Raw genomic sequence first — 27,828 nt, 5'->3', positions numbered from 1 at the left:
GTACAAGAATATAACTACTATAATACTGCCCCATGTACAAGAATATAACTACTATAATACTGCTCCTATGTGCAAGAATATAACTACTATAATACTGCTCCCTATGTACAAGAATATAACTACTATAATACTGCCCCCTATGTACAAGAATATAACTACTATAATACTGCTCCTATGTACAAGAATATAACTACTATAATACTGCTCCTATGTACAAGAATATAACTACTATAATACTGCCCCTATGTACAAGAATATAACTACTATAATACTGCTCCTATGTACAAGAATATAACTACTATAATACTGCTCCTATGTACAAGAATATATCTACTATAATACTGCTCCTATATACAAGAATATAACTACTATAATACTGCCCCTATGTACAAGAATATAACTACTATAATACTGCCCCTATGTACAAGAATATAACTACTATAATACTGCTCCTATATACAAGAATATAACTACTATAATACTGCCCCTATGTACAAGAATATAACTACTATAATACTGCCCCTATGAACAAGAATATAACTAATATAACACTGCTCCTATTTAGTGTACAAGAATATAACTACTATAATACTGCTCCTATGTACAAGAATATATCTACTATAATACTGCTCCTATATACAAGAATATAACTACTATAATACTGCCCCTATGTACAAGAATATAACTACTATAATACTGCCCCTATGTACAAGAATATAACTACTATAATACTGCTCCTATATACAAGAATATAACTACTATAATACTGCCCCTATGTACAAGAATACAACTACTATAATACTGCCCCCTATGTACAAGAATATAACTACTATAATACTGCCCCTATGTACAAGAATATAACTACTATAATACTGCTCCTATTTAGTGTACAAGCATCTAAGTGACCCTCCGTCCATTTGCTCTATGTTTGTGCCTCTCAGGATCTCTGTTCTCAGGCAGTTTCCATGATTGCAGTATTGTTGGATCTGTGTAATATACAATGTAATATGTGAAGCCACTGAGATTCTTCATCATTTTGTCTTGAAGTTAAAATATTCTGACACATGAGACCTTCCTATTAGAAGTATCTGGTTGGTATGATGGCGCTTGTCGGGCTCCATTTCCATAACATATTGGTTCTGCCCATCTGACGGCCTCCAATATAAAGGGCACATCAAAACAGTGTGTAGATCAACAAGGAAGGAGCAGCAGATGGAGACAAATACTGGCCCTTGTTGACAATCGCGTCTTGTACAAATCCCATTAGATTAAATGAAGCAAGTGCTGGAGCGATGCAATGTGCGGGCGCTGGAGACAGGACGCAGAATATCATCACACTGCATGGTCCTGACACCCTGTCTGCACAGCAAGGATTGTGCATTGCATCAGTGGGTGGTACTTGTCTGATCCCACTTGATGCCAAGACCCTCGGCTTCTCGGCAGAGCATTACCCCAGCTTACAGCCTCCACAGGTTTGTAACTACAAAGCTCCATACAGTGCAAACAGCAATGCTCTGCGTAACCTAATAACTTTCTATCACATCTGCGATGCTCTGCATGTCCTGACACCTTTGTATCATAGCTGTGATGCTCTGCGTGTCCTGACACCTTTCTATCATAGCTGTGATGCTCTGTGTGTCCTGACACCTTTCTATCATAGCTGTGATGCTCTGCGTGTCCTGACACCTTTCTATCATAGCTGTGATGCTCTGCGTGTCCTTACACCTTTCTATCATAGCAGTGATGCTCTGCGTGTCCTGACACCTTTCTATCATAGCTGTGATGCTCTGCGTGTCCTGACACCTTTCTATCATAGCTGTGATGCTCTGCGTGTCCTGACACCTTTCTATCATAGCTGTGATGCTCTGCGTGTCCTGACACCTTTCTATCATAGCTGTGATGCTCTGCGTGTCCTGACACCTTTCTATCATAGCTGTGATGCTCTGCGTGTCCTTACACCTTTCTATCATAGCTGTGATGCTCTGCGTGTCCTGACACCTTTCTATCATAGCTGTGATGCTCTGCGTGTCCTGACACCTTTCTATCATAGCTGTGATGCTCTGCGTGTCCTGACACCTTTCTATCATAGCTGTGATGCTCTGCATGTTCTGACACCTTTCTATCATAGCTGTGATGCTCTGCGTGTCCTGACACCTTTCTATCATAGCTGTGATGCTCTGCGTATCCTGACTCCTTTCTATCATAGCTGTGATGCTCTGCGTGTCCTGACACCTTTCTATCATAGCTGTGATGCTCTGCGTGTCCTGACACCTTTCTATCATAGCTGTGATGCTCTGCGTGTCCTTACACCTTTCTATCATAGCTGTGATGCTCTGCGTGTCCTGACACCTTTCTATCATAGCTGTGATGCTCTGCGTGTCCTGACACCTTTCTATCATAGCTGTGATGCTCTGCGTGTCCTGACACCTTTCTATCATAGCTGTGATGCTCTGCATGTTCTGACACCTTTCTATCATAGCTGTGATGGTCTGCGTGTCCTGACACCTTTCTATCATAGCTGTGATGCTCTGCGTATCCTGACTCCTTTCTATCATAGCTGCGATGCTCTGCGTGTCCTTACTCCTTTCTATCATAGCTGTGATGCTCCGCGTGTCCTTACTCCTTTCTATCATAGTTGCGATGCTCTGCGTGTCCTTACACCTTTCTATCATAGCTGTGATGTTCTGCGTGTTCTGACACCTATCTATCATAGCTGCGATGCTCTGCGTGTCCTGACTCCTTTCTAGCATAGCTGCGATGCTCTGCGTGTCCTGACTCCTTTCTAGCATAGCTGCGATGCTCTGCGTGTCCTGACACCTTTCTATCATAGCTGTGATGCTCTGCGTATCCTGACTCCTTTCTATTATAGCTGCGATGCTCTGCGTGTCCTTACTCCTTTCTATCATAGCTGTGATGCTCTGCGTGTCCTTACTCCTTTCTATCATAGTTGCGATGCTCTGCGTGTCCTTACACCTTTCTATCATAGCTGTGATGTTCTGCATGTTCTGACACCTATCTATCATAGCTGCGATGCTCTGCGTGTCCTGACTCCTTTCTAGCATAGCTGCGATGCTCTGCGTGTCCTGACTCCTTTCTATCATAGCTGTGATGCTCTGTGTGTCCTTACACCTTTCTATCATAGCTGTGATGTTCTGCATGTTCTGACACCTATCCATCATAGCTGCGACGCTCTGCATTTTCTGACACCTATCTATCATATCTGCGACGTTCTGCGTGTCCTAACTCCTTTCTATCATAGTCGGCAAGAACTTTTGAGCAACTTTTGCTACAGTAGCTCAAGTGTGGGATTGGACAAAATAGGATTTGTGCACTTCCTCCTGAAATACTCTGTGCTACAGGGAGACCCTGCTGCATTCACGCTCGCCTCATGATAATTATGATCCTCATTACTCTCGGCAGCGTGTCATCCTGTGTAAACAGTATGTGCTGCCGAGAACAATGGCAGCCGATGTGCACATTACAGATCGTCCATTGAGCGCCCGCAGCCTGCTCTACCTGTGTACATGGGCCATTACACGCCCGCGTCTCTGGGTACAGAGATCAGTTTTCCCTCCCAGATGATTCCATGGTTATAACCTCCATACCAGGGCGGCACTGAAAGGGTTACACAGCTTTTCACATTGGCCTTTGAGGCGATACTCTGCAGCCTCACGTCCTCTCGTTTGCATCTGTATTCTGCCGCTGGAAGCTCGGCCTTTTAGGAAAGCGGCTCCGCAAATGACAAAAGGTGAAATGTCAGCGACCGGAGGTAAATGGCGAGGATTGGAAATGTCCTAATGAGCGGCCATCGCATCCTGGCTGCATATTAACCGACCGCGAGGGTCACACCACACACCATCAATCTAATGATCCACGGACGAGCTGGGGAGTCTGCAGCAGCCGCGGGCGAGAAGAGGGAGACGGGAGAAAGAGTCTCACTATGTAACTATCTATTCTGTCTGTAATATCTATCTATCATCTATCTATCATCTATCATCTATTATCTATCATCTATCTATCATCTATCTATCATCTATTATCTATCATCTATTATCTATCTATCATCTATCTATTATCTATCTATCTATTATCTATCTATCATCTATCTATCATCTATCTATCATCTATCTATTATCTATCTATCATCTATCTATTATCTATCTATCATCTATTATCTATCATCTATCTATTATCTATCTATCATCTATCATCGATCTATTATCTATCTATCATCTATCATCTATCTATTATCTATCTATCATCTATCTATTATCTATCTATCATCTATCTATCATCTATTATCTATCTATTATCTATCATCTATCTATTATCTATCTATCATCTATTATCTATCTATCATCTATCTATCTATCATCTATCTATCATCTATCTATTATCTATCATCTATCTATCATCTATCATCTATCTATCATCTATTATCTATCATCTATCTATCATCTATTATCTATCATCTATCTATCATCTATCTATCTATCATCTATTATCTATCTATCATCTATCTATCATCGATCTATTATCTATCTATCATCTATCTATCATCTATCTATCATCTATCTATCATCTATCATCTATCTATCATCTATCTATCATCTATCATCTATCTATCATCTATCTATCTATTAGATATTTATCGTCAAATTCAAATAAGCTTCATTGTCAGGACACATTAGTTTTGCCAAAGTAAGAGTACAATATGGAACAGGTACTGTAGGGATGATGGATGGGGGCTATGGTAGTCCGTGGCATATCACAGCTCTCTTTCACAAAGTTTATCTTTCAGTGGTGTGAAAAAAGTGTTTGCCCCTTTCCTGATTTATTTTTTTTCACGTTTGTCACACTTAAATGTTTCAGATCACAAAACAAAGCCATCCAAGAGGTCACAAAAGACCCCACAACAATATCCAAAGAACTGTAGGCCTCAGTTAAGGTCAGTGTTCATGTGTCTCCACTATAAGAAAGATTGGGCAAAAAATAGCATGCATGGCAGAGTTCCAAGACGAAATCCACTGCTGAGCAAAAAGAACATAAAGGCTCGTCTCAATTTCAACAGAAAACATCTTGATTATCACCAAGACTATTGGGAGAATACTCTGTGGACTGACGACTTGACGAGGCAAAAGTTAAACTTTTTGGAAGATGTATGTCCCGTTACATCTGGCCTAGAAGTAACACAGCATTTCAGAAAAGGAACATCATACCAACAGTAAAATATGGTGGTAGTAGTGTGATGATCTGGGGCTGATTTGCTGCTTTAGGACCTGGAAGACTTATTGTGGTAAATGGAACCAAGAATTCAGCTGTCTACCAAAAAGTTCTGAAGGAGACTGTCCGGCCATCTGTTCGTGACCTCAAGCTCTTTCTTGGGTTATGCAGCAGAACAATGATCTAAAACACATCAGCAAGTCCACCTCTGAATGGTTTAAGAAACACAATTTTATTTTACTTTCAAGTGACCTAGTCAAAGAGGTGGTTCATGCTCGGAAACCCTCAATGTGGCAGAATTGCAACAATTTTGCAAAGATTGAGTGGCCAAAATTCTTCCAGAGCTTTGTAAAGACTCATTGCCAGTTATCACAAATGCTTGATTGCAGTTGTTGCGGCTAAGGGCCCAACCAGTTATTACGTTTAGGGGGGCAATCCCTTTTTCACACAGGACCCTGTAGGTTTGGATTTCTTTTTCCCTTAATAATAAAGACCTTCATTTAAAAACTGCATGTTGTGTTTACTTGTGTTATCTTTGTCTAATATTTACATTCGTTTAGTGATCTGAAACATTTAAGTGTGACAAACATGAAAAAGAATAAGAAATCAGGATTCAGTAAGGAGACAAACAATTTTTTACACCACTGTATCTATCTATTCATCAATCATCATATCTAAAGATATTTCTGAGAGAAGTTAGAAGATCAATAAAAGCAACAAATATTTGCAGGTAGCTGAGCTCTCACACCATCAAAGTGTAGTAAATCTATCAGTAGAGTAATAAAGACATTTTCAAATATTTTAATTTTTTGCAGATATCCCGGCACCTGCAGAGTGTGAGCTCACGGATTGCAGCCACAGTAAATTTCCACCTGCCCCTTATGTATCTGATATCTATCTCGTATCTTTCATATCTATGCATTTATGTATATTATATTTATATATTTTATTTCCCCTTGATTTTTTCCAGTAACTTTTTATGTCATCCTTTCATCACCAGCCGCGCTCGGCGCCCCCCTCACCTTCTCAGACGACACTTTTTACGCTGATATCAGCAAAATAAATAAAATCTGCACTAAACATAACCGCACACGCAATATATTACCTATGACATTTAAATGTACCCATTTCCCTTTCTGCTTACCTAACACTTCTAAGGATAAACACGGTGAAAGATCCCACTTTTCCGAGATAGAATTATAAGAAAATAGATTACCGAGCTGTATTAGTAAATGAGGAAACGCTAACTGGAAGGAAAAAAAGAAAGAAAAAAAAAAGAAACTTTTTGCCCATGAGAATGACAGATTTTATACTGAAATTAAGACTAATTATAATTATTACTTAAACTAGTAATTGTATATAGCACTTAAGCATATTTTTTTTTTTCCTCCGGTAAAGACGTGTCATAAAAAAATTGTGATTAAAATTAAAGCAATTAGAATTACTTAACTTCAACGAGTGCGGCAGAAAAATAATTGGGCTCATTTAAAGATCTCGGTAGAATTGTGCTGCGGAATGTTAACACTCGCCAATGAAAATCTGATGGAAAGATCGTTACAAAGTATCACTAATAGTCACAGCTATGACATACTATGTGAATGTTACTGGACTCGTGTAATACCGTACAATAGCTCCCTGCAGCATCTGGAGGTCTTTTTCCACTAAGAACAGTATAATGTAGAGACAGAGATCCTGATTCCAGCAATGTGTCAATTACTTGGCTGCTTGCTGTAGTTTTGACAGTTTTTATCAGTTAGCAAATCTGCTGCCATTAGTCTAACCCCACCCCCAACCCTGATTGGCAGCTTTCTGTGTACACTGTGCATAGGCAGAAAGCAGCCAGTGGTGTCGGTGGGGTTATAAAGAGCTCTGCATTCAGAGAACTGCTAAATCTGTACCAGAGAAAACAGGGGTTATTAGAATTTGAATGGTACTTCAAATTACCTTTACTGAGTACCACATTTTTTATCTTGATTTCTTTTAGTGTTTCTTAAAGCCCTAAAGTTGCCATTTGAAATGACTTTAGTTTTGTGCCATGTCTGTGATCTGCTTTTTTTCAACAACATTAAACAACTGAATGAACATCCTCCGAGCCTGGTGATTCCATAATTTTTACCAGGGGTTGTATATACACACTGCACATACATACACATGTGTATACACACTGCACATACATATATACACACACACACAGCCTATCTCCTTTTCAGTTACTCTAGATTCCCGCAGTTAAAGGGCTTTTTGTGACATCATGGTCACCAAAGGTCCTTAAGCAGTCTTAACCTTGGAATAGAAACACTGGGAGCCTGAAAGAAAGTGAAGGCCATTGGCAATTGCCCAGTTTGCTTCTCCCCCACCTAATGCCGGCCCTGACTAACTGGGGCATAATTTTGGAGCAGGGCTTATATATCAAGCATACTTCAAAAATGCTGTAAAATGGTGCTAATGCTTAGTTTTGGGATCGGTCTTATTTTCAGGGAAACATAGTATAAGACCCGGTGCTGCTGTGCTGATGCACCATGAGATTGACAGCAAAGTACTGTATGGGTAGGAAGAAAGCTGAATGAAATGAGGAATTCTAGAAGAAGCAGAGGAAAGATTGAACTCCACGGATGAGTGTTCAATGTATCATACACACGCAGATGCAGGGATTTAGTGATGGAAAAAATAAGTCTTTGGGAGCGCTGCTGGAACTACTTTTAATATTATACTATGAGTGCTGTAGCTTTTTATTTTTATTATTTCATTTCTGATATTTTTAGCTTCTTCATTTAATAACATTCAACGTGTATATATATTAATGTATTCCTGTATGAAGCTGTATTCTAATTATTTCTAATATTATTCATAATGTAATATTATTAGCAGTAAGTTAATTTATTTGTGCTCTAATTTTATTATGTTTTCAAATTTCATTATGTGACCTTATGTGTGTTATCCTAATGATGCGCGTATCTTCATTACTTTTGTTTTATTTGACATTTTGCTATTCTATAGTTTTTATACTTACAGAATAATATAGATTTTAGTGTTGAGCGAGCATGCTCGACACTGCTCGACACTGCTCGGTACTCGCCCGAGCATCACGCTACTCGGGATGTTCGGCGAGCACCGAGCATTTCCGGGTTACTCGGGCGGGAGCTCGGGTCTCCGCCCTGCATGTTTGTCGCTCTTTACAGAGCCAATGAACATGCAGGGATTGCCAGCCAGTCACTGTAATGCCGCAGCCATGTTGTTTGTGGGCATTACAGTGATTGGCTGGCCGCACAGCGTCACCTCGAGTATTTAAAACCGGGCGCCGCCATCTTGGACACAGTTGCTCCGGATCAGACAGTGTAGGGACAGCGCTGCTGAGCTAGGGAGAGATATATAGTGCGAAATAGTTAGTGTAGGGTCTGTAAAGGCTGCCAGATCAAACAAACAGTCCTTCTCAGGACTAATATCCATCCCAGATATCAGGCAGGCAGGCAGGCAGGCTGTATAGGAGACACAGTGGTTATACCAGCAAACGCTGCATTACAGTCCTGTGTGCTCCTGTTGCTGAAATTGCTGGACTTAGCATCAGGTCTCGTGGGCCAGGAAAAATCCTTTTTTTTCATCTAAATCCTCTTTTTTTTTTGTCCTCCTTCACACTGTACAAATACCCATCTTATTAACCTTTTGGTGTCCCCCCCCCACCCCAAAAAAAAAAATAAAAATGTGCCTCTGATTTTTCAGACACAAATATATCTGTTGAAAATAGTCTGGTGTAGGCTAGAGAAACAGAAGTGTGGTTTTGAAGTTCCACGGTTCAAACCTCTGTATTATCCAGTTTTGGGCCATTTGTATCTAAAAAAAAAAAACAGTTTGAGTGTGTCGCTCACTGTTCAGCCGCAAATATATATATTTAAAAAATTCTGGTATACACCAATAAATTATAACTGTGGATTTGCTGTTCCACGGTAAAAAATCTCTATTATCCTGCTTTTGGCATTTTTTGCCGAAAAAAACAACTAATAGTGTCTCCCGAATTTTCAGACACAATTATATCTGTTGAAAATAGTCTGGTGTAGGCCAGATTACTAGAACTGTGGTTTTGCAGTTCCACGGTTCAAATCTCTGTATTATCCTTCTTTTTGGCATGTTTTGCCGTAAAGAAAAACAGTAGTGTCTCCTGATTGTTCAGACACTAATATATCTGTTGAAAATAGTCTGGAGTAGGCCCGAGAAATACAAGTGTGGTTTTGCAGTTCCACGGGTCAAATCTCTGTATTATCCTGTTTTTTTTGCATTTTTTGCTGTAAAGAAAAACAGTAGTGTCTCCTGATTGTTCAGACACAAATATATTTGTTGAAAATAGTCTGGTGTAGGCCGGAGAAATACAAGTGTGGTTTTGCCGTTCCACGGGTCAAACCTCTGGGCCGTTTGTATCTAAAAAAAAAACAGTTTGAGTGTGTCGCTCACTGTTCAGCCGCAAATATATATATTTAAAAAAGTCTGGTATACACACCAGTAAATTATAACTGTGGTTTTGCCTCTATTATCCAGCTTTTGTTATTTTTTCCGTAAAGAAAAACAGTAATAGTTTCTCCCTGATTGTTCAGATTGTTTAACAGAGTCGGGTGTAGGCCAGAGAAATAGAACTGTGGTTTTCCTCTTCCACGGTTCTAATCTACTTTTTATTACCCTTTTTCCAATGATAGTGCAAGTGTAAGCTATTTTACTTCCTTTACAATGGGCAAGGCACGTGGCAACGGACGTGGAACTGGACGTTCTGGTGATGGTGCGTGCAGAGGACGGGGCCGTGGCCAAGGTGAAAATGTGCCACAACCAACAGCCACATCTTCTCGCTCCCACTTCTTGACCGAATTACTAGGGAAGCACAGAACAACACCAGTATTGAGAACTGATCAGTGTGAACAGGTTATTAATTGGATAGCAGATAATACTTCCAGTTACCTGGGCACCACCACCTCCGGTCTGTCTTCCACACGGTCAAGTCTTAGTAGCTGTGAGTCTCGACCGCATACTCCTCCTCACCCTGATGCTCCTTCCTCCCACCATGCCGAGTGTCGTCAGACAGCAACTGATCCCACACTTGGACACTCTGAAGAGCTGTTCACTGGTCCTTTTCCAGATTTGTGTCCCTCTCCTGCTCCGCTTGAAGTGGTGGAAGAGGAGATCCCATGTAGCTATGCCCAAATATTTGAACAACCATGGCCACAGGAAGTCGACGCTGGCAATTTGTCACAAGAGGTGGACGATGACGAGACACAATTGCCAGGAAGTGAGGAGGAGGATCGTGGTGCGCAATAGAGATGAGCGTTGTTCTACTCGAACTGTTCGCCAATCTCAAATTCGAGCTGTTTTGGGCGGTGTTCGAGCCGTTCGGCGAACACGAACAATTTGAGAAAAATTCGGCTGTTCGAGGTTATGTTCGATAACTGTTCGTGCACCAAAATCATAACTGGATTTTTTCTCAGTAATGATGAAAATTAATGTTAATACGCAGTTTGAGTGTACAGCGGGGCGGGGGGAGGGGCAGGGGATGGATCTCTGCAGGAACAATGAAGATCTCCATTTTTTTTCCTCTTTCCCGCATTTGCAGTGGGGAGGTGCAATCTGTCAGCCTATCAGCAGCGCACACACGGAGCGAAGTGCTTTTTTTCACACAAGCAAGGGCATGTGTGATTGGCAGTGTATGTCACATGTCCTTGCCCTATAAGACCCAGCCATTTTCCCCGTCGCCACCATTTTCTCACTGCTGCAGCTGCGTGTTAGACGGCACCGCTGTTGCTGTGTGCGCTATACCTTGTTAATTTCAAGCCAATTTTCGCACAAATATACAGATAGCTTGGGAGTAGGGAATAGTTGTGATTGCAGTCCTTTTAAGGACTAGGTTACAGCATTTCCTACGACTTTTATCAGGCAGGTCTGTGCTCTTAAATAGATAGATTGTAGAAGTAAAGACTAATTGTAATTGGAGTCCTTTTCAGGACTAGGTTACATCAGTTCCTATCAGTTTTTGCCAGGCAGGTCTGTGCCAGTGCTGTGCAAGTTTTTTTCACAGCATTTGGCTGAATCTAGCAAAGCTAATCCTTTTTGGCCTATTGCAGAGTGTGTTAGTCAGTGGAGTAGCCTATCTGTGTTGCAAGATATACCACCTGTGTATAGAATACCAATTTTTTTACTGCACCTAGTGAAATAAAATCTTTTGGGCATAGCATCATTCTATTAGTCCATCTATACTGACCTCCATCAGGTTGCAAATTGAATAAAAAAATTTTCTGCATCTAGCTCTGAAAAAATATTGGGCTTCTAGCTGTGTGTGGGACTTGTTGTATTAGTCCATCTATACTGACCTCCATCAGGTTGCAAACTGAATATAGTTTTTTCTGCATCTACCTCTGAAAAAATATTGGGCTTCTAGCAGTGTGTGGGACTTGTTCTATTAATCCATCTATACTGACCTCCATCAGGTTGCAAACTGAATATAATTTTTTTCTGCATCTACCTCTGAAAAAATATTTGGCCTTCTAGCTGTGTGTGGGACTTGTTCTATTAGTCCATCTATACCAAGCTCCACCAGCTTTTCAATTAATAATAATTTTTCGCTGCATCTAGCCCTGAAAATAATTTTTCTTCCCATTAGTGGTAGCAATAGAAATATGGGGCGCGCGCCTGGCTTACAAAAATATACGCTTCATAACAAAAAACACCAGCTTAGCGCACTGCATTAATAAGATGGCATCATCGTCTCTCCCAGTGCTAGGCCTACTACCCAGGCTAGCATTCCTGTGCCTAAAACACAATGTATGGGTCCGCGCTAGCCACTATGCTGAGGGGTCTAAAGCTGCTGCTAACGCTTTATAACAATTCAATTGGCAGATTTTCACAGAGCTCTTCCACAACGCCCACCCATCGGAACAACAGTTGCCCACCTTCCCTATGGGATCTAGTGGCGAATAGTTGATGCCATTAATCAGAGCGTCAGTTGCCCCGTCAACGTGGCAAGCATACGGTAAGGCATGGGAAGAGTGGACACGACTAGTAGCAGGCAGACGGGTTGACCAATGTGAACAAGCCAGATCACAAGTCACCATAGAATTTCTCCACCAGCTAATGATGAGGGGCATATCAGGGGCGTCAGCGCAGCGGTGTCTGACCGGAGTAGCATTTCACTTCCAACTACTGAATTGGGGAGATGTGACAAAGATTCATCATCAGACAATCCATAAAAGGGTGGAAAAGGGGTCAGCCAAGTCAGGAGTGTAGACGTCCCGTCCCGTGTCACTAAAACTGATTTCTCACATCATATCCCTAACACCATTAACATGACACTCACAATTTGAAGCAACACTACTGTCTACTGCATTTGTGATCGCCTTCTTCGGGGCGCTATGCATAAGCGAATTAGTCCCTCAATCCAAAATTAGCACCAGTGGAGGCTTATTACACCAGGACGTAGTCATAGCCAATAATGCAATACGTCTACGCATACACCAATCGAAAATGGTTCCAGTGGGCAGGGGCACTTGGGTACTTCTACAACCCACAAACGGTACACTGAGTCGGGTAACAATAGTAAAACCATATCTAACCATCAGATCACAAAGTAATTTGTTCCTATCACACATTGATGGGACGCCATTATCAAGATACCAGTTCCAAGCTATATTTAATAAATGCATAACATCGGCAAGGAACCACCCCAAAGATTACGGGACACACTCATTCCGCATAGGCGCGGCCACAGAAGCAGCAAGAGCAGGACTGTCAGAAACGGAAGTTCAGAAAATAGAGAGATGGTGATCCACGTGTTTGGCAAGATACATAAAACCGGACTTGTTATCCTAACGTGGTTTGTTTCTTTTACAGGTGACGCTAAGCCAACAGTGTGGGTGATAGGCCACTCGTATATATTTTGGGCAGATTAAAGGGCGAAAGTCCGCCCAGGCGGGAGGAAATTAGAGTTTTATAACACATATTTCAACTGGAGAGGTATTAGAGGCCTGCTATGGCCACAGGTACTAATGGAGGTAATCAAGGTAGGGAGAGAGGCAAGATGTCTGGTCATCTTAGTTATACAGGCCGGGGGAAACAACCTAGGTCATCACAAGAGCGCATAACTAATGGCAATAATGAAACTAGACACTGAGCGCTTCAGAGAATTTTTCACAAAACTAGCTATAGTATGGTCAGAGATTGTGCCGATAGCGGTATGGCAAGGTGCGCGAGACATCACGGCCATCGAACGGACAAGGCGGGTAATAAATATTCGGATGGCAAAATTTAGAAGAGACAGAGGCGGTGTAGTGGTACGACACCGACAACTGGAAGGAGATAAAGCAGGCCTCATACGGCCCGACGGTGTTCACTTAATGGATATTGGACTGGACATATTCCTGTCAGGACTCCAGGACGGAGTGGAACAAGCGTTAAGAGTGATGGGTGGGGGTCAGAGTCCTGCATACGAGTACGCAGGATCCTCCGTGGCCTGGAAATAGAAAGGACATGTTGGAGAGTTACACTTGTTGGCCAAGTTGCCGGAGTGGAGACCCAGGGCATGCTGCAACAAGCTGAATTATTTTAGAAATAAAATGTCTTTCTAATGGAATGAGTATAAAGAGTTAATAAAGCTGTGACAGATCCTCACCCATCCAGTTGTAAGAGTTACATTATTGTATTGTCAAGGAAAGGGGGGCGGTAGGGGGGCTGAGCGTCTGGGTTTGGTTGGGGGTCCCCACAGTCTGCCTAGGCTAGATGCATTTAAAAATTCTTATTAGATACACAGGCGGTGCAGCTTGCTTCGCAGCTGGGCTACTACGCCCAAAGTATTGCCTAGGCTAGATGCAGTTAAAAATTCTACGCTGACTAGCAGACACTGAAGATTTGGAGCAGACCTCTGAGTAAACAGCTCTTCAGACTCAATCATCTGTGTTACCCCAAGCCATAGTGTATGTAGTTTCTAACAGTTAAAAGGGGGGGGGAGCGACCCAACCCACCTGGAATTGACGATGCAAACGTCACGTAAGACACAGCAAGGGGACTCCAAAAAGAGTTTCCATTTTTTCCCAAAATTGTGGCACAGACACCACTTAACCCTAGAACGCATACCTGGGGCCTCGCAGTCCCGCCCTGTTAATTGTTTTCTATTTTCTGCAAGATTACTTTAGTTAGAATTTTGAAACTCTAGGTATTCTTCATGTATATAGTTGTTTGTCATTTGAGTTTGAGTTATTCCATGTTATTTGCACACGGGCCTAAAAGGCCCCAGGTATATGAAAGTGTAGATTTTTATGGTCATGCGTTCTAGGGTTAAGTGGCATCAATTGCCCCACAGTTGCTTAAAACGGTTGGTGAGGTGATATTACCAAATCCTCAAGCTTTTAGCCTCCCAAGGATAACACAGGATTAGAAAAGTCCTTGCGAATCCATGATTTGTTCATCTTTATGAACGTGAGTCTGTCTACATTATCAGTGGAGAGCCGCGTGCGCTTATCTGTCAGCACACCACCAGCAGCGCTGAACACACGTTCAGACAGAACGCTGGCTGCGGGGCATGACAAGATCTCCAAGGCGTGAGTGGCGAGCTCCGGCCATTTTTCCAGATTGGAATACCAAAATGAGCAAGGGTCCAGTGACACAGTCATGGCTTCGATGTTCACTTGGAGATACTCCTGCACCATCCTCTCTAGGCATTGACTATGTGTCAGACTTCTTGTCTCCTGTGGCCTTGCAAAGGATGGTCTAAAAAGGTGGTGAAACGATTTCACAAAATTGCTGTTACCAGCAGATACTGTGTTACTGTTACGGTTTGAGTGATGAAGACTCGACAGTCCCGCGGTTGGCAAGTTAGAACTGTGAGATTCACTACGTGCACCACTGGTGTTTTGTGGAAAAGCACATGTAAGATTCTGCAACAGCGTCTGCAGATACTCCTGCATGCGTCAATCCCTTTTTATGGCAGGAATTATTTCGGCAAATTTACTTTTGTACCGGGGATCTAAGAGTGTGGCAACCCAGTAGTCGAGATTACTTCGAATTCTGCAATCTGAGGGTCATGTTGCAGGTAGTGCAGCAAGAAGGCACTCATGTGTCTTGCGCATCCAGGAGGACCAAGTCCTTGTTGTGTTGGTAGCGAGGTAAGAATCATGCTTCTTTCCTCTGCCCTCTCCCCCCAACCTCGCACAACAGAAATGTGATCAAGGTCTCCCTCATCTGATGAGTCTTCCATGCCCATCGCCAGTTCATCCTCCACTTCTTCCTCGGCTCCTGCACCTTCCTCAACAGTTTGGCTGCTACCATGTGCCCTGTTTAATCCCTCTCCCCCACCCTCCCATGCCTGCCTCCTTGGTGCTGCCAACCGTCTGGACCTTGGAGATGTTATCCCTTCCGCATACGACTCCTCCTCTACTTCCTCCACCTCCTCTTGTCCGACCACCTGACTCTGAATTCTGTTTAATGTGTGCTCCAGCATGTAAATCACCGGAATAGTCATGCTGATAATGGCATCGTCGTCAGCACTAAACATCTTCGTCGCCATTTCAAAACTGTGCAGAAAGGTGTGTGGCGCCCCTGAGGGTGCAGTCACCACAGAGTTACTGCATCTCACCCAGAGGTGTGGTATCTCACCCTCAGGTAAGGAAGGCGTATGGCTCGGGACCCTAACACCTGCATCCAACACATACCCGCAGTGGGGTTAGGGCGAGATTGCTCCTAAGGGAGAGCACAGTCCCAGGTCCCTAGCTGGTGGGAGGATCCTATGTAGTGGGTGCTTAGGGGAGCAGCTTAGGGGAGCACATGACAGGGAGAGTATAAATAGGAAGCCATCTTAGAAAGAGCAAGCCAGTCAGAGGAGGAAAAATGACAGGAGCAGAGGCTCGGCATGAGCTCTGCTCCGGAGGCGGGCCTAGCCTGGGAGGCCCAGGACTGAAGGAGAGAAGAGAGGAGTGGGAGCAGGAAGGCTCCAGGAACCGAAGGGACCCTAGGGCTACGGGCCGTGCAGAAGGCCACCTGTACTCCCGCTGCTACCAGGAGGTAGAGGGGTCAGGCCAGATAAGGGGAACCGGTCCCTCAACTAGAGGAGAAACAGCAAGGCTCAACTAGAAACCGGAGGCTGCAGCATTTCATGTACTGCAGGCAAAAGTCCACACCAGTCTCACTAAGAAGGTAGCCACATAGGACCCAGGGGACGGAACACAAGTCGCCCGCCAAGGCCCGAGGATACCGGATAGAAGTGTCACTGGGTGTGAGGTGCAGGGAGAAGGCCAGAGAAAGGACACACAGAAGGGGGTCCTGCTAAGTACTCCGGAGCTATCTGGGGGTGGACTGAGCCCCTCACTGAGTACGCACAGCACGACGGGTGAGATAGCTCTGGTACCTGTAATCTGGACTGCAACAACTGTGAGTAAAGATCTTGGGACTGCATCACACGGACTCTGTGTTCATTACTGACTCCCTGCACTACAACCACCATCATCCACCCACACTGCCCTGAAGCTACACTCTTCCTGTGGTGAGTAATAATACCATTGCAGCAAAACCACCAGCTTCAGAGGACTGTTCCGCAGCGGCGGCCCCTTTGGCCGCACTCCACAGGTGGCGTAGTCGGACATTATAAAATCCATATATACAAATTACCGTTGGATTGACCGCCCTGGGTCACGGACCGGGTCACCGCCACAGTGACTACAACCCCCAGCGTCTACCGGCCCGGCTCCGGGTACCCCACGGCCCAGGGGGCGCGTCAACTTCATAGGTCCCTGATCTGAGACCACTCCTGCTGTGTGATTTGCCCCACCTCTGGATCTCGTTGGCCCAGGCTATACATCAGAAACTATTGCACCAGGGCTTGTCGGTGCTGCCACAGTCGCTGCAACATGTGCAGAGTTGAATTCCACCGTGTCGGCACATCGCATTTCAGCCGGTGAACTGGCAGGCCCAACGACTTCTGTAGAGATGTAAGTCGTTGAGCTGCGGGATGCGAACGGCGGAAGTGAGCACACAGCGACCGTGCCCTCTGCAGAAGGCCATCTAGTCCGGGATAGTGGGCTAAAAATTTATGGACAACCAGGTTCAACACGTGAGCCATACAAGGCACGTGTGTGACATTGCCCCGGCGAAGGGCCGCACCCAGGTTTGCAGCATTGTCGCACACGGCCTTCCCTGGTTGCAGGTCCAGTGGAGACAACCATTCATGAAACTGGGTCTCCAGAGCTGACCACAAGTCCTCAGCTGTGTGACTCACATTTCCCAGACATTTCAAAGTAAACACTGATGCCGTTGAGCCCTACTGCCAGCATAGTAAGGAGGTGCGCAGTTAGAAAGCAGGTGGCATTACCAGACAGGCTTTGGGTGCAGGTGGAGGACCGAGAGGAGGTTGAGGAGGCAGAAGCAGTGGAGGAACTTCTAGATAAAGAGGATTGACGTACAACTCGCGGGGACGGCAAGACTTGGACAGCAGCCCCTTGTCCTGCTGTCACCATAGTTACCCAGTGCCCTGTCAGCGACATGTAACGCCCCTGTCCATGCCTACTCGTCCAAGTGTCTGTGGTGAAATGCACCCTGTCACACACAGAGTTTCTCAAAGAAGCGGTGATGTTGTGTGCGACATGCTGGTGGAGCGCAGGCACACCTTTCTTTGAGAAGTAGTGCCGACTGGGCATCTGGTACTGGGGCACTGCGACGGACATAAGGTCTCAAAAATCCACTGTGTCCTCCAGGCGGAAAGGCAGCATTTCTGTAGCCAACAGCTTGCAGATGGTGAAATTCAACCTCTTAGCTTTCTCATGGCTAGGAGGAAATGGTCTTTTACTTGTCCACATCTGAGGGACCGAGGGCTGGCTGTTGTGCTTTGACGGGGTTGAGTAGGGTGTCCCCGGCAAACTGCCGGTCTGTGAGGAAGATGCAGGCGGACATGTTAGGTTGCCTTGATCCAAAGGTGGTGCTCTCGATGTCAGAGAGCTCTCAACACCAGCAGGTGTTTCCACTTCCCAATGAACTGACGACCTGCCAATCACACTGGCTGTTGCAGGTAAAGAGGTGGCAGGTCTGTGTCCAAAAACATGTGTGACTGCTGTCCCCCCAGTCACAGAGGATGAAGAGGCCGCAGATGCACAAGATGGGGCAGACGGTGGTTGGCCCAGCCTGCTAGGCCGCATTGTAGCACAGTGAGCTTCCCACTGCAACTTATGCTTCATATCCATGTGACGGTACATGCATGAAGTACTCAAACTATGGATTTTTTGGCCTCTACTTAGCTTTTGGTGACAAATATTACAGATAACACGAGTTGGGTCATCCTTATCGATCTGAATAAATGCCCAGGCTATGCAAGGCTTAGAGCCCATGCGACCTGAAGAGCCACTACGACTTGTGGTCAGAGGCGGAGTTGTGGTTGAGGATGCAGTTGTTGACGTGCTTCCAGTACTCCGTCTCTGTCCAGGAAGGCGCAACCTAACCTCGTCGTCAATAGCATCTTTGACGCCCCGCTGCGCTTGGTATCACAGATCCTAGAAGAGTGTATTGATGGAATCCTCCACAAGAGGCCCCCATAAACATTCACACATCTCCACCTTCCACCTCAGACCAGCAGAGGGAGCCCGTTAGGGATATAAATAGGGAAGGTGGAGCTAGGCAGTTCAGTTCCTCTGAAGAGTTCCTGCAGTAGAGAAGCCTAAGAGAGGTCAGTCTGCAGTGGAGCTCAGTCTAGTCTAGAGAACTCAGTTAATAGTTCAACAGTGGAGCACGAGGCTCCTGCTAGCTAGATTCAGGGAGCCCAGATAGAGCTTAAGGTGTGCCAGCGTCATAAGATCGGTGAAGCGCGGCAAGCTGCCGTTAGTGTGTATAGCCTATTGAGGGCCCGAGTAGGCCGAAGGCGAGTGGCGAGTTAGTACATAAGGGGCAGAGGAGCTTAACCAGCTCACCCCGAAGCATTTACCGGACACCAGATCCGAGCTTACCGGGATCTCTATGACCCAGTAAGGCATAACCAGAATCCCTGGAGAACTACAAGTCCCAGGATCGCTAAGGTGCTGATACGTAACAGAGCCAGGAGACGCTTAGGCCCCGCATACTGGGAGCGTGAACTTCAAGAGAAGTCCCTACCACAAGGTCAACCAGCGCAGGACAGAGACAAAGTTAGGCCTAGCTCCAGGCAGGTCAGAAACTTACTGCACAGAGGCAAGAAACAGGAGGCCCTACACCCGCTCATTGGGGAGGATCCTGATATGCACCCTTCACCCTACAGTGCTCCAGGATGTGCCTGAATTTCCTCCAGTAAAAGGTACTGAAGTGACTACCGTGTCCGTTTCCGTTCTTGCTCTGACCCAGCTGGGTCTCGCCTGTCCTGCATTCCCCCTGCATACGCTGCCCTGAGACCTAGCTCCACCTGTGGGGAGCTATACCATCGAGCTGCCTTATCACGGGCCTCAGTGGACTGCTGCAGCGCTGGTGCTTCTCACCAGATACCACAGGTGGTGTCACAAACTCTTATAAAATTAACAATTATCCACCCTTTTAAAGAGTGACCCCAGGGTACGGGCCAGGGAGCCGACCACCGCGACATCCCAAAGGCCAGGCAAAGGCCCGGGTGACCTCATCGACTGGCTGACTGTGGGTTGACAGTAAGTGGGATCTCCAACCTTGTCATCATCACCCTGTGTGTTATCACACCCGTCGTCCTCAAAGCCAACCTCTTCCTGCCCTGACCGAAAAGTCAAGTTGTCGCTCCAATCAGGTATTTGAGTCTCATCATCGTCTTCATCATTGTCTCCACCAACAGGAGTTACAGTTTGGGAACGAGGGTCTACATTATGCTCAGAACCTTCTTCATCTGGTCCTGGATCCGACTTATAAAGATTCTGGGCATCAGTGCAGATCATTTCCTCGTCTGGATTAACAGAAGCTCTGGAGCAGACCTCCGTTTCCCAGGCTATAGTATGAGTAAACAGCTGTGCAGACTCAACCATCTGTGTTACCCCATACTCAGACGGGCAGCTGGAGACTTGGGAGCTGTGAGGAAGCAAGTGCGATTGGGGTGACACCTCTGAGGACTGGAGTATTTGTGATGTTGAAGTTGAGGTGGAGGAGAGCCCACTTGAAGGAGCACTTGATATCCGCTGAAGCACCTGCTGTTTTTGTGCCTCATCTGGAATTTGTAGCGATGGGCGTGTCCGTAACAAAGGGATCGTATCACATTGTCCACGAAAAGAAGTCGACATGTTAGTTTGGCTGGAAGATGGTCTTTCTTCTGCAGATGTTACTCCCCCCCCCACCGCGGGGGGCTCGACCCACCAGCGGACAGGCACCAGTATTAGGAGAGGGGGGCTGGCCGTCAGGGTCCACCGCGGCTCTGGCACAAACCCGGCGACACGGAGGTGGCACGGGCAGGAACGGACTGGCCGTGTCGGCTTCTCACTTTTTGGATTTTAGAAGGGCATGACATGCCTATATCTGTGTCTCCCCCTACTTTTACTCCTCCACCTCTTTTCTTTTCGCATGACTATATGTACTTGTCACTTTTCCATGTGTTAGTTATGTCTTCTGAGCAGTTTGTCAGCTTTTGGACACCTTTGAAGGTGTTTTCTATGTGTTTCTATGTGTTTTTGTTTGCCTGCCATTGGTTTTAACGGTGTTCGAAGGTGTTCGACGAACAGTTCGACGAACAGTTCGGCGAACACACGGGTGTTCGACGAACCGAACCGAACTCGAACACTACGGGGGTGGCTCAACACTAGTGCGCAAGTGGAAGAGGAGGAGGTGGTGGATGATCTAGTAACTGACCCAACGTGGCAGGAGGACATGCAGAGTGAGGCCAGCAGCACACAGGGGGAGGGAGGCAGAGTACCCCAACAGGCAGGAAGAAGTTTTGTGGTGGCAGCACACAGAAGGCGGGCAACAGTTCCCCATAACACCAACACGAGGGACGTTGCCAGTACAACCTGTAGGTCTTAGGTCTTCCAGAGTCTGGAATTATTTTAAAGACTCTGCTGATAACCCCAAAAAGGCCATTTGTACCACCTGCCATGCCAGCATCAGCAGGGGTGACAAAACTACCAGCCTGACCACCACCAGCATGATCAGGCACATGGCAGCAAAGCACACGACTTTGTGGGGCGAACCCCAGGGTCCACGACCAGTGTCAGCGGGTGTCACCACTGCTTCTTCCACGGTTGTGCGTGCAATAGAACCCCCTGTTGTGTGTGCAAGGCAATCCCCTGTCCATACTGCATGTAAAGATGCCCCCTCCTCTCAGTCTTCAATTGTTATGGCAGCTTCTCAAGAAACAGCATCAACGTCCACGTCCCACCGCAGCGTTCAATTGTCCATATCCCAGACCTTTGAACGAAAGCGGAAATTCGCAGCTAACGCCCCACAGGCCACAGTCCTAAATTCGCACATTTTACGACTGCTTGCGTTGGAAATGCTGCCTTTTAGGCTGGTGGAGACGGAATTCTTCCGCAGCCTTATGGCGGTGGCCGTCTCTCGGTACTGGGTCCCCAGCCGACACTATTTTGCCCGGTGTGCCATCCCCGCACTACACAAGCACGTGTCCCAAAACATCTGCCGTGCCCTCAACAACGCAGTTACTGGGAGAGTCCACCTGACAACGGACACGTGGACAAGTGCTTGTGGCCAGGGATGGTACATCTCCCTGACGGCACACTGGGTAAACATAGTGGAAGCCGGGACCCAGTCGGAGCTTGGGACGGAACACATCCTCCCCAAACCGAGGATTGCGGGCCCTATGTCAGTCAGAGTTGCCCTCACAGTGTACAGCTCCTGTGCATCATCCTCCTCCTCATGTTCAGCCTCCATCTCAGATATCACCACATCAGTTACAAGCTGGAAGCACTGCAGTACTGCCTCCGCCAAGGGGCAACAGGCTGTGCTGAAACTCATAAGCTTAGGTGATAAACCTCACACTGCTTGTGAGTTGTGGACAGCTGTGGAAGAGCAGGCAGATCTGTGGCTGAGACCGCTGAACCTACATCCAGGCAGGGTCGTATGCGACAATAGCCGTAACCTGGTGGCGGCTCTGAGGCGAGGCGAGATCACACACGTACCATGCCGGGCTCATGTGCTTAACCTCGTGGTTCAGCGGTTTCTTAAATCGTACCCCGAGTTGCCAGATCTGCTCGTCAAAGTACGCCGCCTGTCAGCTCATTTTCGCAAGTCAGCTACAGCTTCCGCCGCCCTTGCTGTGTTGCAGCAGCGTTTGCAGCTTCCGGCACACCGACTGGTGTGTGATGTCCCCACACGTTGGAACTCTACCCTCCACATGTTGCAAAGGATTTGTGAGCCGAAGAGAGCAGTTGTGGAGTACCAGCTGCAACAAGGCCATTAAGTCAGCAGGGACAAGGAGCAGCATGGCAGATGTGACAACCTACATGGTGAGCTGCAACATGTGCTACGTGTTCACAGATCGACCAGAAGCTGAAACCAACTTCACCTGCCAGAAGTGTAGACTACTGGCTCTTTTAGAAGAAAAGGTGCGGGGACTGGAAGAAAGAATTGCGACATTAAAACTCATCAAGGAAAATGAAGACTTCCTGGACAGAACAGAAGCGTCACTACTGGTCACGGAAAGTGAAGGAAGCGTCAGAGAACCTCCAGAGGCAGACAAGTGGAGGCAAGTGACCAAAAGAAGCAAGAAGACCATGGAGACACCACCAACCACACAACTGAGAAACAGATTCCAAGGACTTGTGGAGGACGAAGATGGCACACCTAAGGATGAGGAACTACCAGCAAGCAAAAAAGAAAAGAGCACCCAGAAACACCCAGAAGCGACAAGAAAGAGGACAGCCAAGAAGGAAAGAAGAGTGGTGGTAGTGGGAGACTCACTACTGAGAGGAACAGAAGCAGCTATCTGCAGACCGGACATAACCGCAAGAGAAGTATGCTGCCTCCCAGGGGCGAAGATCAAGGATGTTACCGATAGGATACCGAAGCTCATCAGTTCCAAGGATGTCCACCCATTTCTTCTGATACATGTTGGCACCAATGACACGGCAAAGAAGGACCTACCGACAATCTGCAAGGACTTTGAAGCATTGGGGAAGAAAGTAAAAGAACTGGATGCGCAGGTAGTTTTTTCTTCTATCCTTCCAGTAGACGGGCATGGCGTCAGGAGATGGAACAGGATCCTTGATGTGAACAACTGGCTGAGATGATGGTGCAGCCAACAAGGATTTGGATTCCTGGACCACGGTGTGAATTACCTCTATGACGGACTCCTTGCCAGAGACGGACTACACCTCAACAAACCCGGGAAACACACATTCGCCAGGAGACTCGCAACACTCATCAGGAGGGCGTTAAACTAGAAGAAGAGGGGATGGGAAGAAAAACGCCGGACACGAACATGCAACCAGAGAACATACTAATGAAAGATATGAAGTGCGACAAAGAAGGTCCAAGACAAGATACTTGGGAGGGAGGTAAGAAAATTTCTAATACAATCCACAGGGAGAAGATTGGAACAAAACAAAATCGTGTAAACTGCGTGCTAGCAAATGCCAGGAGCCTGACAAACAAGATGGATGAACTGGAAGCAGAAATATCTACAGGTAACTATGACATAGTGGGAATAACCGAGACATGGTTAGATGAAAGCTATGACTGGGCAGGTAACTTACAGGGTTACAGTCTGATTAGAAGGGATCGAAGAAGTCGGAAAGGGGCTGGAGTCTGTCTATATGTAAAGACGTGTCTAAAGCCTACAATACGGGAGGATGTATGGGAGGGAAATGAGGAGGTCGAGTCCTTATGGGTGGAGATACATGGGGCAAAAAACAATAATAAAATTATCATAGGAGTCTGTTATAAACCACCAAATATAGCAGAAGCCACGGAAAGTCTATTAATGAGACAAATAGATGAAGTAGCCAAAAATAACGAGGTGATTATTATGGGGGACTTCAACTACCCCGATATAGACTGGGAAACTGAAAGCTGTAGATCTCAGAAAGGAAACAGGTTTCTGTCAATTATCAAAGACAATTATTTGTCACAACTTGTGCAGGAACCAACTAGAGGGACGGCCCTTTTAGACTTAATATTAACTAACAGGCCAGACAGAATAACTGAGGTGCAGGTCGGGGGGCACCTGGGAAATAGTGACCCCAACATTATACAATTCCACATGTGCTTCAGTAGGGTGCCCAGCAAGGGAGTCACAAAAACACTGAACTTCAGCTAAGAGATGCCCTTCACCATATAGACTGGGATAGTATCTTTAGTAATAGGAGCACGGATAGAAAATGGGAAATTTTCAAAACTGTCCTACATAGTCACTGTAGAAGGTACATACCTTATGGGAATAAAAGGGCTAGGAATAGGAGGAAGCCAATGTGGCTAAATAAGGAAGTCAAGAGGGCAATGAAAAACAAAAAAAGGGCTTTCGGTAAACTTAAACAAGAAGGCAGCGAGGAAGCGCTAATATCTTATAGGGAAAAAAACAAAATCTGTAAGAAACAAATAAGAATAGCAAAAGAGGAGACAGAGAGACTAATTGCCAAGGAAAGTAAAACGAATCCCAAACTGTTCTTTAACTATATAAACAGTAAAAGGATTAAAACTGATGGCGTTGGCCCATTGAAAAATAACCTGGGTAAAATCATAGAGGGCGATGAGGGTAAAGCAAACCTACTCAATAGCTTCTTCTCCACTGTATTCACAAAAGAAAACAATTTATCGGAGGAAATGCAGAGTGATAAAGTAAACCCTCCGCTAAATATCACCCACCTAACCCAGGAGGAAGTTCAGAATCGCCTAAATAATATCAAAATAGACAAGTCACCAGGCCCAGATGGCATACACCCCCGGGTACTAAAAGAATTAAGTAATGTGATAGACAGGCCACTGTATCTTATATTCAAGCACTCTTTATGGACAGGGACTGTCCCACTAGACTGGCGCCAAGCAAATGTGGTACCAATATTCAAAAAGGGGTCTAAAAGTGACCCTGGGAACTATAGAGCAGTCAGCTTAACGTCTGTTGTGGGTAAATTGTTTGAAGGATTTCTTAGAGATGCTATTGTAGAATATCTTAATGATAATAACTGTCTAACTCCATATCAACATGGATTCATGAGGGATCGCTCCTGATGGCCTTCTACGAGGAGGTGAGCTCACAGCTGGACCGGGGAGAGTCAGTGGATGTTGTATACCTTGACTTCTCCAAATCGTTTGATACCGTGCCACACAAAAGGTTGGTATATAAAATGAGAATGCTTGGTCTGGGGGATAATGTGTGCGAGTGGGTAAATAGCTGGCTGAGTGATAGAAAGCAGAGGGTGGTTATCAATGGAGTAAGCTCCGGGTGTGTCAGGGTTACTAGCGGGGGGCCTCAAGGGTCTGTCTTGGGCCCTATATTATTTAATATATTTATTAATGATCTAGTGGAAGGGTTGCATAATAAAATAGCAATATTTGCAGATGATACTAAACTTTGTAAAGTAGTTAATACAGATGAGGGTAGGGCACAGCTACAGGAGGATTTAGATAAATTGGGGAGTTGGGCCAAAAAATGGCAAATGGGGTTCAATGCCGATAAATGTAAGGTCATGCACATGGGAAAGAAAAACAGCAGTCACCCATACATATTAAATGGGAAACCGTTGGGGAAATCTGACATGGAGAAGGACCTGGGCGTCTTGGTTAATAGCAAATTAAATTGGAGTGCCCAGTGTCAGGCAGCAGCTGCGAAGGCAAATAGAGTCATGGCATGCATCAGAAGAGGAATAGGGGCATATGATGAGAACATTGTTCTTCCTCTGTATAAAGCGCTGGTAAGGCCGCACTTAGAATATTGTGCACAGTTCTGGGCTCCGGGGCTCAGGAAAGACATATTGGAGCTAGAGAGGGTACAAAGGAGGGCGACTAAGGTAATAAAGGGAATGGAGGGCCTAGAATACCCAGAGAGGTTGTCAAAATTAGGCCTATTTACATTGGAAAAGAGAAGGCTTAGGGGAGACCTCATAAACATGTATAAATACATCAGGGGGCAGTACAGAGATCTCTCCCATGACCTGTTTATACCAAGGATGGTGACAAAGACGAGGGGGCACACTATGCGTCTGGAGGAAAGGAGGTTCCTGCACCAGCATAGAAGGGGATTCTTTACGGTCAGAGCCGAGAGACTCTGGAACTCTCTGGGAGAGGAAGTGGTGATGTCCAACTCACTTAATGAGTTCAAGAGAGGCCTGGACGCCTTTCTTGAGAACAATAAAATTACATCTTATGCTTAGTGATAGTTAATTAATCCAGGGATTTAATCTGACTGCCAGATTGGTGTCGGGAAGTGAATTTTTCCTCAGTGATGTAAATTGGCCTATACCGCATGGGGTTTTGTTGCCTTCCCCTGGATCAACGCTGCGGAATAGCTGCAGTGCACAAGAAATAGGCTGAACTGGATGGACGCTTGTCTTTTTTCGGCCTTATAAACTATGTAACTATGTAACTAATATTCAGGTCAGACTCCACACATAAGACCTCAGGAGTGGACCTGGGTGTCTGACATATGTACCATCCTGACAAACTTTGAGGAGTCCACCAAGATGGTGAGTGGCGATGACGCCATCATTAGCGTCAGCATCCCACTTGTCTGTCTTTTGCAACGCTCTCTGCAGAGAATTAAAGAGGAGGCATTGCAGCCAGAGTATGATGAGATGGATCAAGAAGCCGTAGCGGGCGATTACACACGGCCCAGCCTCATCTCATCCCAACGTGCATTGGGGGACAATGAGGGAGAGGAGGAGGAGGAAGAACAGGAGCTGGTATCATGCGCTGTAGACGGTAGTACCTGTACAACTGTCATACCGTCGGTTCAGCGTGGGTGGCCCTGTGGACAGGGGGGAGGAGGAGGAGGAGGAGGAGGAGAGCATGGTCAGTTGTCATCTTGGTGAGGACACGGAAGTCTTGCCCTTTACCAGTCTGGCACGCATGGCTGACTTTATGTTACGCTGCCTTAACCGTGACCCTCGCATTGTCAAAATGTTGGGTGACAGTCATTACTGGTTGGTGACACTTTTAGACTCCCGCTACAAGGAGAACTTTCACTCTCTTATTCCTGAGGTGGAGAGGTCTACAAAAATGGGGCAGTACCAGAAGGCCCTTGCTGCAGAATTGTTAAAAAAATTCCCATCTGAACACGCTAGCGGCAGGGGGCACAGTTCGTTGCCCAACCAAGGCATACAGGCAAGAGAGACGCAAACTCAATCCAGCAGAGGCAGGGGAACATCGTCAACGTTTTGGGACAGTTTTCTCAGACCCTCCCTTCGGACAGACCCTGAGGCGCGGGGTACTCTCACAAGGAGTCGAAAGTTTCAAAAGATGGTGAGGGAGTACCTTGCCGGCCGTACCAGCATCCTCCGTGATTCCTCTGTGCCTTTTAATTATTGGGTATCCAAGCTGGACACTTGGAATAAACTCGCTCTGTACGCCTTGGAGGTCCTGGCCTGCCCTGCCGCTAACGTGTTATCGGAGCGTGTTTTTTGTGCCGCTGGGGGAATTATAACTGATAAGCGCACTCGCCTGTCAACTGACAATGCTGACAAGCTGACCCTTATTAAAATGAACAAGGGCTGGATTGGGCCAGACTTCTCATCACCACCAAAT

This window comes from Phyllobates terribilis, unplaced genomic scaffold (assembly GCF_046119375.1).
Source record: "Phyllobates terribilis strain yellow unplaced genomic scaffold, ASM4611937v1 Scaffold_2__4_contigs__length_985480577, whole genome shotgun sequence".
Classification (NCBI taxonomy): domain Eukaryota; kingdom Metazoa; phylum Chordata; class Amphibia; order Anura; family Dendrobatidae; genus Phyllobates; species Phyllobates terribilis.
This window is presented reverse-complemented; position numbering follows the sequence as displayed.